The sequence below is a fragment of the Drosophila elegans genome, unplaced genomic scaffold (genome assembly GCF_018152505.1).
Source record: "Drosophila elegans isolate 14027-0461.03 unplaced genomic scaffold, ASM1815250v1 contig_149, whole genome shotgun sequence".
NCBI lineage: Eukaryota > Metazoa > Arthropoda > Insecta > Diptera > Drosophilidae > Drosophila > Drosophila elegans.
This window is the reverse complement of record NW_024545513.1, coordinates 23,399,711-23,416,580: the sequence shown is the minus strand read 5'-3', so window position 1 is coordinate 23,416,580 and position 16,870 is coordinate 23,399,711.

Below are 16,870 nucleotides of genomic sequence, written 5' to 3'. Positions count from 1 at the left end.
GAAGTCATAAGGGAAACTTCGAATAAACCGAAATAAACTGAAAAACCAAACGGAAAACTCGAAAAACAAGCTGCAGCCGCAGTTTTTTTAATGCTTTTGTTGTACCCCACGAATTTAAGGAGCACAGGGCATTTGAGATTTACAAAAGGGAAATTAATTTTTAAATAATTTATGATATATTATTAATTTGTAACATCTCAAATAAAAATTAGTAAAAATGGGTGAATTCTAAATATATTTGAATTTATTCAATACTTACTTAAAAATATAATCTGATTTACATACATACATACGCAATTTACAATACATAAGACCTACAAATACTTAATTGATGTATGAAGTATTGAAGTATTTATGATATATTATTAATTTGTAACATCTCAAATAAAAATTAGTAAAAATGGGTGAATTCTTAATATATTTGAATTTATTCAATACTTACTTAAAAATATAATCTGATTTACATACATACATACGAAATTTACAATACATAAGACCTACAAATACTTAATTATAATACTGTTTTAAGTTTATAAGTTTCTAAATGCAAATAATCAGACAAATATGTATGAAAATCGGTTTAGGTCCTTTAATTAATGACAGAAATGCGATATGTAAGCTTGTGTTTTAGAAATCCATAATAAAGATATAAGTATCTTTAAATATTTATTTCTAAATAAATGAGAATATATTTTTAAAATTTAATAGGTAGTCAGGTTAATGGAATAAAACATTATTATTTACAATAACATGTTTTTGTATATTAGAATATCTTTTTCGAGCTGCCATTGCAATACTTCCGCTTATTTATCAACATAATTAAAATCCCATTAATGGGTAACCAAAAGTCGGAAAATGCGGCTTTAGAATTCTGACTTGTGTCGGTTTTGTGGCTTTATTTATTTATTTTTTTTTTGTGGCAAGAGTGGACGGTGGTGAACCGGTTCAACAGGATGCAGGAGAGCACTGCAAATCGCTACCACAACAAAACAAAACAAAAGTGGGAAAAAAGGAGAAGAGTTCTCCACTAGCTGTCTCTGTTGCACTCGCACTCGCATTGTCCATCTCGCTCTGGCTATCTCTTTGCATTTTGCCAAAGAGCAAACCAACCTGACAACAATTTTCGCCACTTCTCTTCCTCTTCTCTCTCGGCCAAATGTAACTAAAATGGCAAACAGAACCGGTTGAGGTTCGTTCGCCCAAGGAATGCACACAAAGCAAAAAAAAAAACTAAACAAAGAAATAAAACTAAAGCAAGAACAACAACAAAATCTTAAGCAGCAACAACAACAGAAGCAGCAACAGCAGCAAAATGCAAGGCAAGAAAAAATAGCAAAAGGTGCAAGGCAACATCTGAAAAAGTACAGGGCTACCTCCTTAAATCGAACATTGAACAAGGACAAATTAAATCTAGCACAAATTAACTATACATTTGAAAAGTTTTTTTTGAAAATAAATTTATTTTTATTTGCATTAAATAAAATAAAAGAAAATTGATTGAATTAAAAATTATTTTTAAAGTGTTATTCATCTTAATCAATTATTTAAAACTCTAAAATTAATAGTTTTCATAAAAGTTTGTATTATCCTTAATGAGTTTAAAAATTATATATCAGAATTTTTGTACTTTAAAGCAATTTATGAAGTTTTTATTTTATAAAACATGGCAAATTTCCTTAAAAATTAAATAGTTCTTAATTTTGTAGCCTAAACTAATTAAAGTAAGATTTTAAATTAAAAATATTTTTACTAAGGCAAATGGTCAAACATGTTGTGGTACCAAAGTTGGTTTTGTTGAAAATCTCAGCAAGAGAGGCCAACTTATCAAGGCTGCACTGTAATTGTAATCCGCGAGTTCGGTCAGTTAGAGTCGCTGGTAAGACCCCCTAACACCAAACCCCCCCACCTCCCGCTGCCCATGCAAAAAGAAAACCAAAAGGAATGACATAAATCTGCGTGGCAAACAAAAGACTCAGGCAACGAACGTGCCACAAAAGCGTGTTGCAACAAAAGCGCAAAAGCCTGCAACTGGATTACTGTTACACGAAAAAGTGGGAGCGCGACAGCGAACGAAAGGGGGGAGCGCAAGGGAGCGAGGGAGCAAGAGAGACAGCAACAAGAGGTCAAATGTTGCGGGTCCGCGAACTTTTGTAGGTGAATTGACTTCTGCTCGAGTCACCCCAAAAATGGTAAATGGGTGGGAAGCAATCAGCGGATGCGGCAAAAAGCGCAAAAGAGAGAGGGGCTCAACAAGTTTGCAGTTCACAAAGGTGTTAAATAATAATAAATATGATCCTTTCCAAACGATTACCTTTACAGAAACGTGTTAAATAATGTATTACGAATTGTGTTTTGTGATGAAGTATACTAATTAAAATAGTTTTAAAATATTCTTTTCTTTTCTTGAAATTCTAAAAAGTTTCAATACATTTTCCGAAAAATTTAATGCCATTTGTGCTGTCATTCTCACAATGATGCTAAAATGCTAAAACATTAAATTATTAAAAGCTCTCACAATGCGTTATTTTAAACCTTTCAAAAATAACATCAAAGCTATTTAACCAAGTTAAAAATGGTGACTAATGGGAGTTTTAATTGGGGTCTCCATATCATATGTCGTTTAATGAGGCATTATTTAGGCCAAAATAGTGTCAAATTTAAGCTAAGCTTAACAAAAAATGGTAGTTGAACTAAATGCGTTTGTTGTTATTTGATTTAATTGTGTCGGGTTTTAACCCCTGACCAAAATGTATGGTAATTGTCGTTTTATTTTGTTTACCCATACATTTTGTGCGTTTTTTCATAAACTGTATATGCACATGGTTTTTAAATTGTTTACCTAAGTCAATTCTTAGTTTCATTTGGTAGTTCTCATTTTGTTAATGCTGAAAAATTAAATGCACAAATTCTGAAAGCAAACGTTCTATTATTAATTGTTGTCTTTAATTTGCGATTAATCCACTTTGAAATTGGTTACAATATCGATCAGCAATCAAATTCAAAAAGAGCAATCATTTAAACCGAAAAATGGACATTCATATGCAACAGGCCACCGCCTTCGTTTCCCACCATTATTTGGTTGACCATTTAAGCCTCATTTGGAGGCCGAACTCTGAACTTTATTGTTTCTGCTGGCTGGTATTTCGTATCATTCAAGTCTCATTTATTGTTCTGCGGTTTTGTTTTCCTCTTGACTCTGCTGTACTGTGCTGTGCTGTGCTGTGCTGTGCCCGCTGTTGTTTCGCTTTTCTTTTCTTTGGCCACTTAGAAGTCGCCATACGAAACACTCCGGCACTCGGCGCAAATTTGCTGCGCACCACGAAAAAATATGACCCAAAATAAGAAGGAGACAAGCGGCAAAGAAAATAAACAAAATGAAAAAACCGCAAAATAAATAAGACGAAAATTATGCAAAGCGCAGACAAATGCGCAAATTTGAAAAATGCCACAGCAACAACAATGGCAGCAGCTGCGCTTGGAAACCCCCCTCCCCTGGCCCAAAAAAAAAAAAGTGCGGGCTCTGTGGCGCAAAGTTCTCATTGCAGATTTGTCGATACTCTAAACGGTGACACTACCATAACCAACACTTGCAACTAAATTCTGTTTCAGTAGTTATTGCAAATATTTTTAATCAGATGATATTATTTTAAAATTTAAAGTATTGTCAGCAAAAACCTACTCAACAGCCCTGGACAGTGGACATTTTCGATAGTTTTGACTATCGATAGTATTGATTCGATTCAAAATGTTTAAAAATAAGAAAAAACGGTAGTGTATGTAAATATAACAAAACAAAAAATATTTTTTTAAATTTTAAGGGGAATCGAAGCATGCTTAAAACATACAAGCTACAACAAGCCAAATTTTACTACATTTGCTAAATGAAAATGAAAAGTTAAGTTTTGAAACTGATAAGAAAAAAAAAATTGTTAGAGCGATGTTCTCGAAAATGCTTTACAAAGCTTAACTACAAAAAGAAAATTTCAAATATATAAGACCTTAAAACTTACAAGTGGTTTAAAAATAAAAAATTAATAATTATTTATTTTAGATAAGATTTGCACATTTCGGATTTATGGATTCACGAATCAAGAGAACTAAAATCTCTAACGCCTTAAAGTTATTTAATAAGCTAAACTGGCTTATATTTTATATTTGAATATTTTTCGCATTGATTTTCATCCATTGCGGTTTTTAGTTATTTTAAATATGAAAATATTAAAACTTTTAAAATTTTTCATTTGACTAATTTAGTTTTAATTGAATCATATTTTCTTAAATAAAATGCACTCAAATCAAAAAGGAACTAATTTAATAATTTTCACATAAATTTAAATATTTTAATATTAATACCTGCTGTTTAATATGCATTGTGTTTAATTAATTTATGATTTAATATTAAATTTAAATATAAAATATGAATTCAGATATTTTGTTTTAATTTTCCATTTTTTGATCAGTGTAGCTTTTTTAAATCAAACTCTAAAATGTGTTAGCTGCAATGCCCTATTAATTCCCTCTCTGCGATTGAGTTTTCTCTAGCAACAAAATCGATTTCCCTTGAACAAACCCACTTGATATGAACGTGTGAATATGTGTGTCAGCTCACTACCCAATTAGTTCCCCCAACTGAGGCGCCCTTCCCCTCCTTCTCCCCTGCGCTCAGTTACCTATCACTTAAAGAAAAAAATTGGTTTTGGTTAACGAAGCTGGGAACACACTGAAAGTTCAGTATGAGTTGTTAATTAAATTCGATTTTTCATTCTTAAAATATTTTTTAATGTGTGTGTGCCTTTTACATCAACTTTAATTACTAAATCTTAATCTAAAATAATTATAAAAATTTATAATTGTTTATAAATTTACTTATATAAATATCCCGATATAAGTTTCCCAAAATTTTAACATCGGTTACTTCGGTCATTTCAAAGAGGTTTGAAATACATTATACCTAACATTCGATTTAACTTGCGGCTAAAAATAGTTGGTGTCTTTCAAATATCTTAAATTATTTCAGGTACTAAAATACCTTTTGATAGGGTATCCAAAATCTCCACAAGTAAAGTTTAAAGATATGCGGCGACTTTGGCGGCGCTTGACTTTGCTAATGGGTCTCATTCGCCGCTCAACTTCGTTATAACTCTTGGCTCGATTCGTTTTCGTTTTTGGTTTCTGTTTCGGTTTTTCGGTTTTTGGTTTTGGGTTTTGGTTTCGACTTTAGGTTAAGTTAACTTGGCCAAAATGGGCGGGGGCGGGCCGACAAAAAAGGGCGTTGCTGGAGTTGCTGCTGCTGCTGCTGCTGCTGCTGTCGTTGTTGCTACGGCCTGTGTGTTGAACAAATATTACTCATGGCTCTTGGCCTGGCCCGATCATGTTGAACAGCATAGCTAACACCCAAGAACAACGTGACGAACAACGAGCAACCAGCAATGAACCGCGAACAGCGAACAACCAACAACGATCGACGAACAACGGACAACGAGCGGCAAAGGCGAAGGCGAAGGCAAAAGCGGCCTAAAGCGGCCTAAAGCTGACTTCAAGTTGTGCTGACTGATTGTCATGGCACGATAATGAAATAACATTTCCATACCCTCACCGATGGCAGTCCCCACATGACTTTTAGGCTTTCCCCAGAGCCTTCAGAAGTATTTAATAATTAAATAAAAATTATTATATATAAGTACAACAAATGTGCAATACATTGTGACCTAATAATATTTTTGTTAATGAATAAAAAAGCCTGAACTTGCTCTAAGTATTGAAAATATCATAAAATCATACGGTTTTAAGTCTGATGGTAGGAGTTTGTAAAATTAAAAGTATTATTTTATTTATTTTATTTTATTATATTTTTTTTATTTCATTATTTTATAAGGCAGTTATGGTGAATATTTTCTAAAATACGATATAAAACTTGGTGTTGCATCATAAAAGCTTTTAATTTTTTTTTGTAATTTTACTGTTGCGATTTCTTTAAAATGTATTTATTAATAAATTATTCTTCTGGATTATAACATATGAAATGACCAATAATCATTTCTTCATTAGTGAGGCAGTGATAATTTTTTTCGTTTCATTTTCCGAACTTGTTAGAATGTTTTTTGAGAAGCAAGCATTATCTTTTGGCTAAGCAATTATTTTCACAGTGTAGCCCATTTGCTTATTTTCATATTTTTTTTTAACTAGTGATATTAACGGTATATGCTTAGTTAACATTCTTTGGATGTTTCTTAGCAATCAATATGATTGTTGAATGCATTTAATGCATAATGTAATCAAATCATTGACAATTTAGTTCCAAACCCGGAATAGTTTTTGAAAGTCTTTATTTTGTTGAATATGTTATAAGAAAAAAAGAATGAATTACGTGTGACCTAATGCACAAGTGTATTTCGAACTTCGTCCCAACAAAACAAGCCTCCTTTTCTTATGCGTTTTTTTGTGTTTTTGTTGGCCTTTATGCTGTATAGATTGTTTGTGTATATAGTTGGAATATGTGACTTTATGTGGCATAGTTTCTTGGACAGAGACCAGCTAAAAAGAACGTGCAGTAACGCAAGAGGCATTCTTTTATATTTCGATGTGTTTTTTTGTTTCGTGTTATTTTTTTTTTTTGTTGTTGTTTTGTTTGTCAAACGACTGCGACTTTGTTGGGTCTTCGGGGTCTCCTCTTTAGAATGCAAGTTGCGCATGCGCAGAGGAAAACACGAGCGGGGGGGCAGCATATATGCTGCATGCTGCATGCTACATGCTACATGCAGTATGTGGTATCATAATCATATTATTTATGATTGTATTTGTTCTGTGCCCGGCCGAGCGGATACGTCGCCTCAATGGCAATGTGGCAACGTAATTGCCGTTTTGTGGTTTCCACTCGTTGCCACATGATGCCCGTGTTGTACAGTGGCTCGAGATTCATGCATGTAATAGAGTGTTATTCTGACATTATTGGGTGATTAACTCATAATTTTTACCCTTTTGATAACAGAGACAGGGCCATTTAACTGTGCTAAATTAGAGATTTCTAATTTAACTTTGGGGGTACATTTCATTTTTTTTTAAGCAAGCAAAGACTCAAACAATTTTAACATACAAACTAACATATAAAGTTTTATAACTTTGCTTACTAAAATAATTTAATATGATATTTATTAACATGGGGAAAATACAAATATATATGAAGAAATGTAGAATGGAGCGGCACGTACCCTTTTTCAGTTCTAATTGTTAAATGTTTCCCAAACTGATCACTTAATTTTAAAGACATTATGTGGAACAAAATAAATTCTTTAATTAATTTTTTTAACACACGTAAAATAAAGAATTTTTATCAATTGTATAATAAATATAATTATATAACATTTTGGGGAACAAAATGTAGAATGTAAAAATATAGAATTATAACCCATTTCCAACTGTTGTTAAGGTATTTTTCGTAAACTGATAATGTTATTAATTCAAAAATTTCCTTAGCAACCTAAGGATTTTTTTTGATTATTTCGAACTGGTGTAATTGGAGTTTCTGCCCATTGAGCCACTGTGCAGTTGGCTTTTGCTCAGTTTGCCAGGCATCTTTTGTGTGCCACTCACTACACTCCGTCTCCATCTCCAGCTCAGTCCACATTCACATTCACATCCACATCCACATCCACATTCACATCAACTTCAACTTCAAATGGACTGGCGACTGGCCACAAAAGAGCCATGGATCGATGGATGGCTGCAGCTCCATGGAGCATGTGTTTTTGCCATTTTCAAGGGCACTCGGTGTCTCACTTTAGGGGAAAAAAAAATAAACAAGGGGGGAGGTGCCTCCAGTTGACTGAAGCTGTCCAACCCGTTGAAACGCTTATCGATCGGTCTCCGTTCCGTACCGATTTCGATTCCGAGCCTATGAATCATTTGTCAATTGTTCCAAACGAAATGCAAATTGCTTTGGGCCTCCACTCCCCCCTCGCTCTCGCCTTCCCTCTCCTTCGCACAGCCTGTTGCTTTCTCTTTCTCACATCCGATGTAGTGTGAATCATATGGGCGCCTATATGCCCTGAGCAAATTGTACACGTATACCTGCTAAATGCGATTACACGAATGGTAACATGGCAAATTATTCACTTTGGTTTGGGAACAAAGTAACAAAAATAATTTATGTTTGATGTGCAAATTTGTTTTGGGGGTAACGAATTTTCATTTTTTAAGATTACATAACAATAATATGGCTCAGTAAAAACACAAACAAATGCTTAATAAGATATATATTTACCCACAAAAACAAGTAATTTTGTACGAGTTTAGCTATAAATTTTACTAAATTACCCTCTTTTTTATAGAAGTTCACAAACATTCATGGTACAATTCATATAAAGCCCAAACCTAAAAAAAATAGAAAAGAAACCGAAGATACGGAAAGTTATTGAGAAATTATGGGAAATATGCAGAATAAGAATAAGGTTGAGAGGAAAATGTAGCCATGCAAATATGCGTGGCGATAACAGCGTCTTGACTCGACACCAAGTTGAAAGGGGCCCCACCTCAGCCTACACTTAGAGAAAGCTTTAAGACCAATTATCTTCAATAAATAATTAAAAACAGCAATTTGTTACTGATGAAAAGAAGTGCTTTAGCCTTAAACACAACTCTATTAGTTGTGCTCTAGTTTTCACTTTCACCATTATTCTGTGTCTTACTTTTTAAAACGATAAAAAAAATTGTTTTCTCACTGTAACATAAGTTGCTAATTCTAGTAACAGTATGTTATAGAAAACAAATACATCAAGATCTAATTTTTCTACTCAAAATAAAAAAAATGTATATAAAAAAAAAAAAATAAAAAAAAGGTGAATGTATTTTAAGTAGCAAAAACGGACAAAATTATCTACGAGAATTAAAAAATATTGTCCTTTTTTAAATAAAATCGTATCTTATAGTTAAAAGAAAAAATATATGACACATATTTACAACTTTAAAGGTAATAAGTTCCTAAAAGATATACTATAATTAAATAATTAATAATTATAAGACATATTGTCAAAATAAAAAAGATTAAATGTAATAAGAAGTTATGCAATAAAAATGAATGTAGCAATAATTTCGATTTCGCTAATGAAATAAAAAATAATTGTGAAATTAAAACTAAAATTAAAATTAAGAACTTTTTTAATTTTTTTAGCTTTCATATTTTGCGCTGGGTTTTGCTGAAAACTTAAAATGTAACATTAAATTGTAACCTAAACTTCATAAAACTTTGAATTTTTGTAAGTGAATGATTTATTAACTAAATTTCCCTGCTTCAAATTTGTATATCATACATTTTTTTTATATCTGTTAAATAATTTTGTGTAATATATCGTGATTCTTTGTGAATGCGTCAATTCCTCCAACCCTTAAATGTACAAATTGTTGGTAATATTGTTTGTTTATTTTGTTTGACAGTAAATGAAGGTAGTTATAATTATTCTGCTCCTAAATTTGATACAATTTAAATACATGTTGTGTAACTAACATGTGAGTAATTGTAAATATTCCCACAGTGATATTTCGATAATTCATCAAACTTTGAATGTAAGAAATTGTTAAGCATATCTTTTGTTTAGTGCACCCCCAACCTCATGGGAGAACTTTTCTTTTGAGACTCCGATCGCTGCTCCCTTGGCCACAATTCATTTCGATTCATTCCATTGCCATTTCCATTTGGATTCCCATTCCCAATTCCATTTCCATGGGCCAGTCTGGCGATTGAAGGCCACTGAGCAATGCACAGAGATAACTCCGCCCGATTCCGATTTCGATTCCAGTCGCAGTTCAAGCCCGACTTTGGTGTCCAAGTCGCGGTCAATGCTTTCTGGCTGATGGCATCACGCTGTTCACAGCCGCGGCCAGTAATCTACAAACATTTTTGGATGCAAAGTATTCGGGGCGGAGGTGGGGGATTCGGCATTCGTCGACAGTGGAGAGTGAAGACTGAGGAGTGAGGAGTGGGGTTCAAGATCTATGCATATTGGGCCACTCGACTTGTGGCCTTAGCCATGCACAGTGGGCTGCCGCACAAATTAAAAACACATTCCAAAAACTGAGACCCCCGGCACAACAAGAAACACGAAAATAACACTAAAATCCAAATTGAAAACTTAATTAGGTGGATAGGACGGAACCTTAAGTTGATGAAATGTATTTGACAAAATAAGCCCATTTAATCCAGATTAAAGTTGCCTAATATGGGCCGTTAACGATTGTTACAAGGCAAGTGGAGTGGAAAGATAAAAGAGTTCAACAAAACGAAGCTTTCGACTCTGAAAATACATATCATGTATAAAACTTACATAAAATTCCATCATACAATTTGAATCTATGCATTTTAAATTAAAAAGAAATAAAAACAAATATGTTATAGTTTGTTAACTTTGTTAATAATAGATCAAGTTCACCAAATCTTTTTGTTAACCTTTTTTAAAAATCAAGCAAAACTGAAACAAGATTTGTAATTCAGAGGCTTCGTTGGAAAAACTTTAACATTTATGAAGATCAATAATTCATTTAATAACTTAAATAACTTTTATAGATGTCCCACTTTAAAATAAATTCATAAATGGTTTTTTGTAAACTTAATATTGCAAGAAATTTACTAAAAAATTAAGTTTTTTAGAGCCTTCTTTTTATTAATTAACCATTTGAATATCGGGTTTCGAAAGGTTAAGTAATACAAATCCAAAATTGGCTTCAAAGTTCAATACTAAAATCATTTTGAAGATTTCAAAACAACTGATTTGAAAACTTTTACAAATAAGCTGTTTAAATTAACAATTTTGCATTCATTTTTTAAAAACTAAAAGAAGAATTTTGATGCCTATTTATTATCAATTCAATAAGAGACTTATATTATATTATTTTAATAACTTTTAGAGATGACAAAGTGCAGGTTTTATGATTTCAGACTTTAAACTAAGAAAAGGGTAACCAAAGTTTTCTAAATCAAAACCAATGACAAAAGGTTTAAAGGTCACTCAACAACAATTACGGGAAGACATTTACGATCACAATCGCTTGAACTTTATTTTTGCGTTATTGGAAGCCTTCGGTAGGTCATGTTCAGGTTCTAGGTTGCCCACCAACCGACCAACCAAGCAAACCACCAAAACACCAATCATCCATGTAGTCCAACCACTGTGGTGGTGCGAAGTTAGTTCGTGTAATGCGATTCAATCAATCCGTTCATCGCATTTTGCACTGCAGTTGGGCTTAGTTGGGTTAAAAGCTGAATAGGCCGCCATTCTCCGATGGAGTTTGGCTTGGCTTATTCACTTGGCGATCGGTATCGTGAATGCTGTGATCTTGGCCTCGTTGTCAAGTACTCCCCGCTCCAAGAAACGAGTCCTACCCTATACCCTTTTGTTTATTTGTCTAATACATATACTGCTTGGAATTAGATATATAGCAATATAGTGATAATATATACGAGTTCTCATACGTCTCGATGTTTTGTTCGAAAAGCCAGTCTTACCCTAAACTATCTAGCTTATTTATTCAAAGCAAATTTTCAATTAGTTCTTCATAAAGAGAAAAATAAATACAACGTTCAGAATTAACTGCTGATTTATTCAGAGCAAATATTCACTTAGTTGAACTCTCACTCCTGGTTTTTCACCTTTATATATGCCGTATGCCATTCACTCGTCACGCCCACCATCCGTACCATATGATTATCAACTAAATTGTATAATTTACTCCATTTGGGACAGGGGGCAAGGGGGGGTTAAGTGGTTTTTATTTCACTCCAAGTCACTCCAAAACAAGTGCTCCGAAATTTGCTTTCCGATTCGGTTTAGTGAATGGAACTAAATGGAAACAAAAACATAAATAAATTTACCAAAAATAGAGGCACAGCGACTGACAAGTTGTTGGTGTTATTATTGGTTTTTTTTTCTGTTTTCTGAATTGACTTGCAAACACGAAGCTGAAATCGTGAAATGGAAGCCCAAAAGTGTATAAAAAAGTGAAATGATAAATAGCAGGGAATTCGAAACTATAGTGAGTGTGCTATGTAGTAATCACATTACCTGCACTTGCGTATCAAGAGTTTCACAAATTCATTCATTGATTACAATTATTTTGCAATAACTCAAACATTTTGAAGTACTTTAAGTACTTTTAAGTAGTTCTGTAAAAAGAGAGCTAAATTATAGCATATGTTATATTTTTGCGATTAAAGCTAAAGAAGAATATTTAATAATAAATAAACATATTAATATTCATTAAACGTACTGCATATTTCGTAAAATAAAAGAATTCGGAATGCGACTGTAATAAATCAGAGACCAGTTGCTTGAGTACAATAATATATACCTATATAATAAATATATTGTCTGGGCCTTTTTTTTTGAAGTAATATTATAAATAAATTGAAAATATTTTGTTTTTGTAAATTGAGAGCTGAATTATGCATTTTTTATTAAAATGTTTTTTTTCATACATAAATAGAGGGTCAAGAGTCCATAAAGCTTTTATTACTGTTTAATAAAATTCATAAAGAATGCTATAAATTTCATAAAAATAGGTAATACTGATGCCAATCTCAGTATTCATTTATAGTGCCTGTATTTTTTTACTCTCTATTTTGGATTTCCCACTGGTGGTTTGCGCTTGGTTCGCGAGTATAAATCAAAGGCAAACGATTAAACATTCTTCGGCTTGATTCCCAGACAATATGGGACACCCCCACCCCTACCCAACACCACCCCCCCCACCTTACAGTGAAACCAACCCCCCAAACCCCCCAACAGCCATACATAACCCTTGATTATGTCTTGGCTTAATTGCTGTAAATGTGCGGCTGCAGTTGGAGTCGCAGTCGCAATTGCCTGCCCATAGTTGGGTGTTGCACTCGGACACACTCGGCACACACTCGAGCACTGCGAGAAAAATTGTTTACCAAAAAAAAAAATGGAGTTTTGTTGTGTTTGCAAACGACAGTTATTAAAAACTATTTGCATTTAAATAACTTTCTCTTTATACATTTTTATTGGCGTGTATTACCCCATTAATTTAAACTAAAAAAAAATTCTTTTTTTGTGATATCAGAATAGCTTTGCTTTTATTTATTTAATTGTAATACATTATTTATTTGTCGCTATTAACAGGATTTAAACTTAACAAATTATTTATATCCTTGCCCAAATTTAAGACCATTTTATTGGTGTTTTTATTTGCCAATAAGTGTTTCCTAATACTCACTTTTTATTACTAAATTTTTCTATCGAAAAATGTTAAAAAAATGCATATTATTTTGGCAAACAACTTTAGAAAATAACAATAATATTTTATAGAGGCTGTAATTTATTTCTTCACGACTTAAATTTGTATAAACTTTGAAAACTATAATATAAATCTTTTAAACATTTAAAACTCGAAATCGGTTAAATTGAGATGGGCTATAAGGAGATCTATAATAGGAATCTATAAACTCAGACTTTGACAAATGAAATTGTCATTTTCAAGAAGTTTTTGTCAGTGTAAGTTGTGGATTGTGTCGCAGTCTGAAGTTGTCTAAAATTTGACAGTTGTATGAGATTTATGACGCCGCGCACTCGATCATATTTGACTTAATTGACAGCGGCAGCCACGACAAACTGCCATCGGCATCTGTCAGTCGACGCAGCAGCCATAGAAAGAGAGGGAAGGCGGCTAAACAGAGAGGCAAATATATATGTAGCGAGGAGGAAAAAGCGGAGGCGTTGAAGACTTGTTTGTCTATCGCTGCTCTAATTTTAGTATGCCTCGCTTAATTGTAACCTCAAAAGAAGGTGTAAAGTACCGGCGACCCTAAAAACGTTATCTTTTTCTCACCCATGGCTCTATTTTTATACCCTATATTATTTTGGGCTATTATGGCAATACATTAAAAAAAAAACATTTCGAAACACGTTGCCTTAACATATTTTTTGAATTAAGACAAACTAAGTGTGGTTTAATATTGATAAAATAAAATACCGTTAAAATCTTCTTTATAATAACTTATACAAATATAAATCATTATATTATCAACATGTTTAATTTTAAACCATTTCGGACTTTTAAGTAAGAATACTAATTTGCAATACTAGAAATAGGTCTTATATATAATATATGTTTTATTTTGAAATAATACAATTACAAATCATTATATAAGCAACATGATGAAATTTAGACCATTTCTGACTTTTAAATAAGATTACTTATCTGCATTACTAGAAAATAAATCTAATAAACAATGTATATATTTTATTAATAATTAATACAGTTGTAAATCATTATATTATCAATATGTAGAAATTTAGACCATTCCGGAATTTTAAAAACAATAGGTATTTCTTAGTCGTCATTATTTGATTTCGATTTTTCTCTTACTGGCCCGCGCATCAAAGAAATCAATTACAATGAAATCTGATTTTTTCGTGTTGCTCTTGCTTATCTTTTTGGGTCTACCCCCCTCCCCGCTCTGCCACGCCCCCTGCCCCCCCTTGGGGCGGCGAGGGGAATTGAGCAAAGGACAGGGTTACTGCACTTTGCCTAAGTGCGTCCGACGAGCAATAAAAATAATAGGAACGAGACGAAAGAGTGCGAGATTTGTGGTGGGGAGCTCCACTTTTTCCTAGATGCCATTCGCCCACCATAAATTGGACACATTGTTGATAAAGCGCAACTTTATATGCTTTATATGAAGCTTTCTGTGCGCTTGTGTGTGTGTGCTTTTTGTTCATGGGGGGCACGGAGAAAAATAAAACATCATCTAACTTTTTCCATCAAAATTGTTTACCAACAAGAAATAATTTAAATTTGTATCAATGTAAGCCCAAGTCGTAAAATCAGATACTAAATAATGAAAATCAGTTTCAATAAGGATCACAGGTCATCCACATGATTGGTTTAGAAATGACGTATTCAAACACTATTTTTTAAACAGTTTAAAATGCATAAAAATGTACATTCATCGATCCAAAAATAAAAACAACATGGCAATGCCAATAAATATAAATTTAAACCAACAAATTATAGAGCTACGACTGCGTATCCTTGTTAAAAAAATATTATTTTAATGCTTTGCAAAATGCGGATTATAATATAATAAAAGAGTTTTTGACCATTCTTCAAACAATTTTTAATGTCCACTATATCTTTGGACTGGATCCTCCGAAATTTAAAAATAAAAGAGATGTTGTTAAAGTAATCGAGGGAATAGCAAAAGAAAGTTTTTTGAGAAAATCGCGGCTTCTCAAAGAAAATAATTGATTTTTGAGCAAAATGTTGGTCTTAAATTGCTTATAAAAAAATATTTATTTAGAATATAAAAAAAAACTTAAACTTGTGAAGCAATGATCGGGGTCACCAATTTTAGATTTAAATTTTAAATGCAGTATTTGAGATAAAAAGGGAATATTTGATTAAAGCTCTTCAAATTACGAGGTACATTTAAGGGAATACTTAACGAATTGAATCAGACATTTTGTACATTTTTTTACCCAGTGTTTGTGGATCTGACGCCATGGCCATCATCATTATCATCATCATCATCATCGCTATCATGATGAGCATCAACGTCTGCTTAATCATCGCGCCCTTTTGTTAACATCATCATCGACGTCACTGCTGCAGGTCCCCATCAATGGCTTTCATCATCCAACATTGTTATCAGTAACAACAGCAAAAACAATAGCACTTGTCAACCAAACCCCCACTACCCCACCCCCCATCCCCATCCCCCATCCCAGCCCCTTAACTGGGCTATGAAATTACGCTGGAAAAATAGCGAAATAAAAACCAAAAAAGAAAAAAAATAGGAAAAACATCTACAGATGGAGCAAGGAGAGCACAGCATCGGATAAATGCTGATAATGTTGAATGTGCCGCATAAATGGTGCTCAAATGACAGCCGCACACTCACACACATCTCCAGAGATATAGACAAAGCTATAGCCGCACTTAGGTCCAGATATACTGGGCCAAAAAAAAAAGACCCAAAGTCGACTCTTAATGAACTGCAGACAAAAAAGATGCTGACATGGAACAAAAGATGAGCTTTGGCATCAAGGAATTCCACTTTTGTTGCTTTTTAGGCGAATTAAGTAGGTGCAAAATATCTGGTGTCAAAAATATTCAAAGAACTTTAAGCCATTCTACGTTTTCTTTTTTTGTTAAAATCGCAATATAATGATCATTGTTTTGTTAATGAAGAATTTTGAGAATTAACAAAAATATTTGATTTTTTTTATCTCGGCTCAGAAAATCTTAGGGAAATTAATAAATCATTAAGGACTTTGATAGTTTGTCCATAAGGGAACACTATGTTTTTATAATTTTTGTGTGTCAAGTTTAGTTTTTTGTTAAAAAAAAATAAACAAAATTATGCTCATTATTACCAGCTCCTAATATCTAAACCAATGTTTGTTTGTAAACAAAAATATGATTATAATTAATAATATGATGAATGATGTTCTCTAAAGAATGGTCTTGAAATAAAACTACAAAACTTTTTTTCAATACAACTTATATAACATTTGAGAAGAACAGAATGTAGTCTCCCTTGAATGCGAATAACAATAATTCAAAATCCTGAACAACATTTCGTTTTCACAATTCGCTCAATTTTTAATGGCCCGTCGCTTTGTTTTTCGATTTATTTTTGCTGCGTGATTTGGCTTAATAAATGTTTATTTGCATATTCTTCTGGCATTAAGCCCTTTATTTTTTGGCATTTATTTAATTGGTATATTTGTCACTCGCACAGACACAGACACAGACACAGACGGACGGCCACTGAATACAAATTGTTATGGCCGAATTTTTTATTAATATTTACATAAATCCATTTCTGCTCAGTTTTCGTTTATTTGGTTGCCCGCAA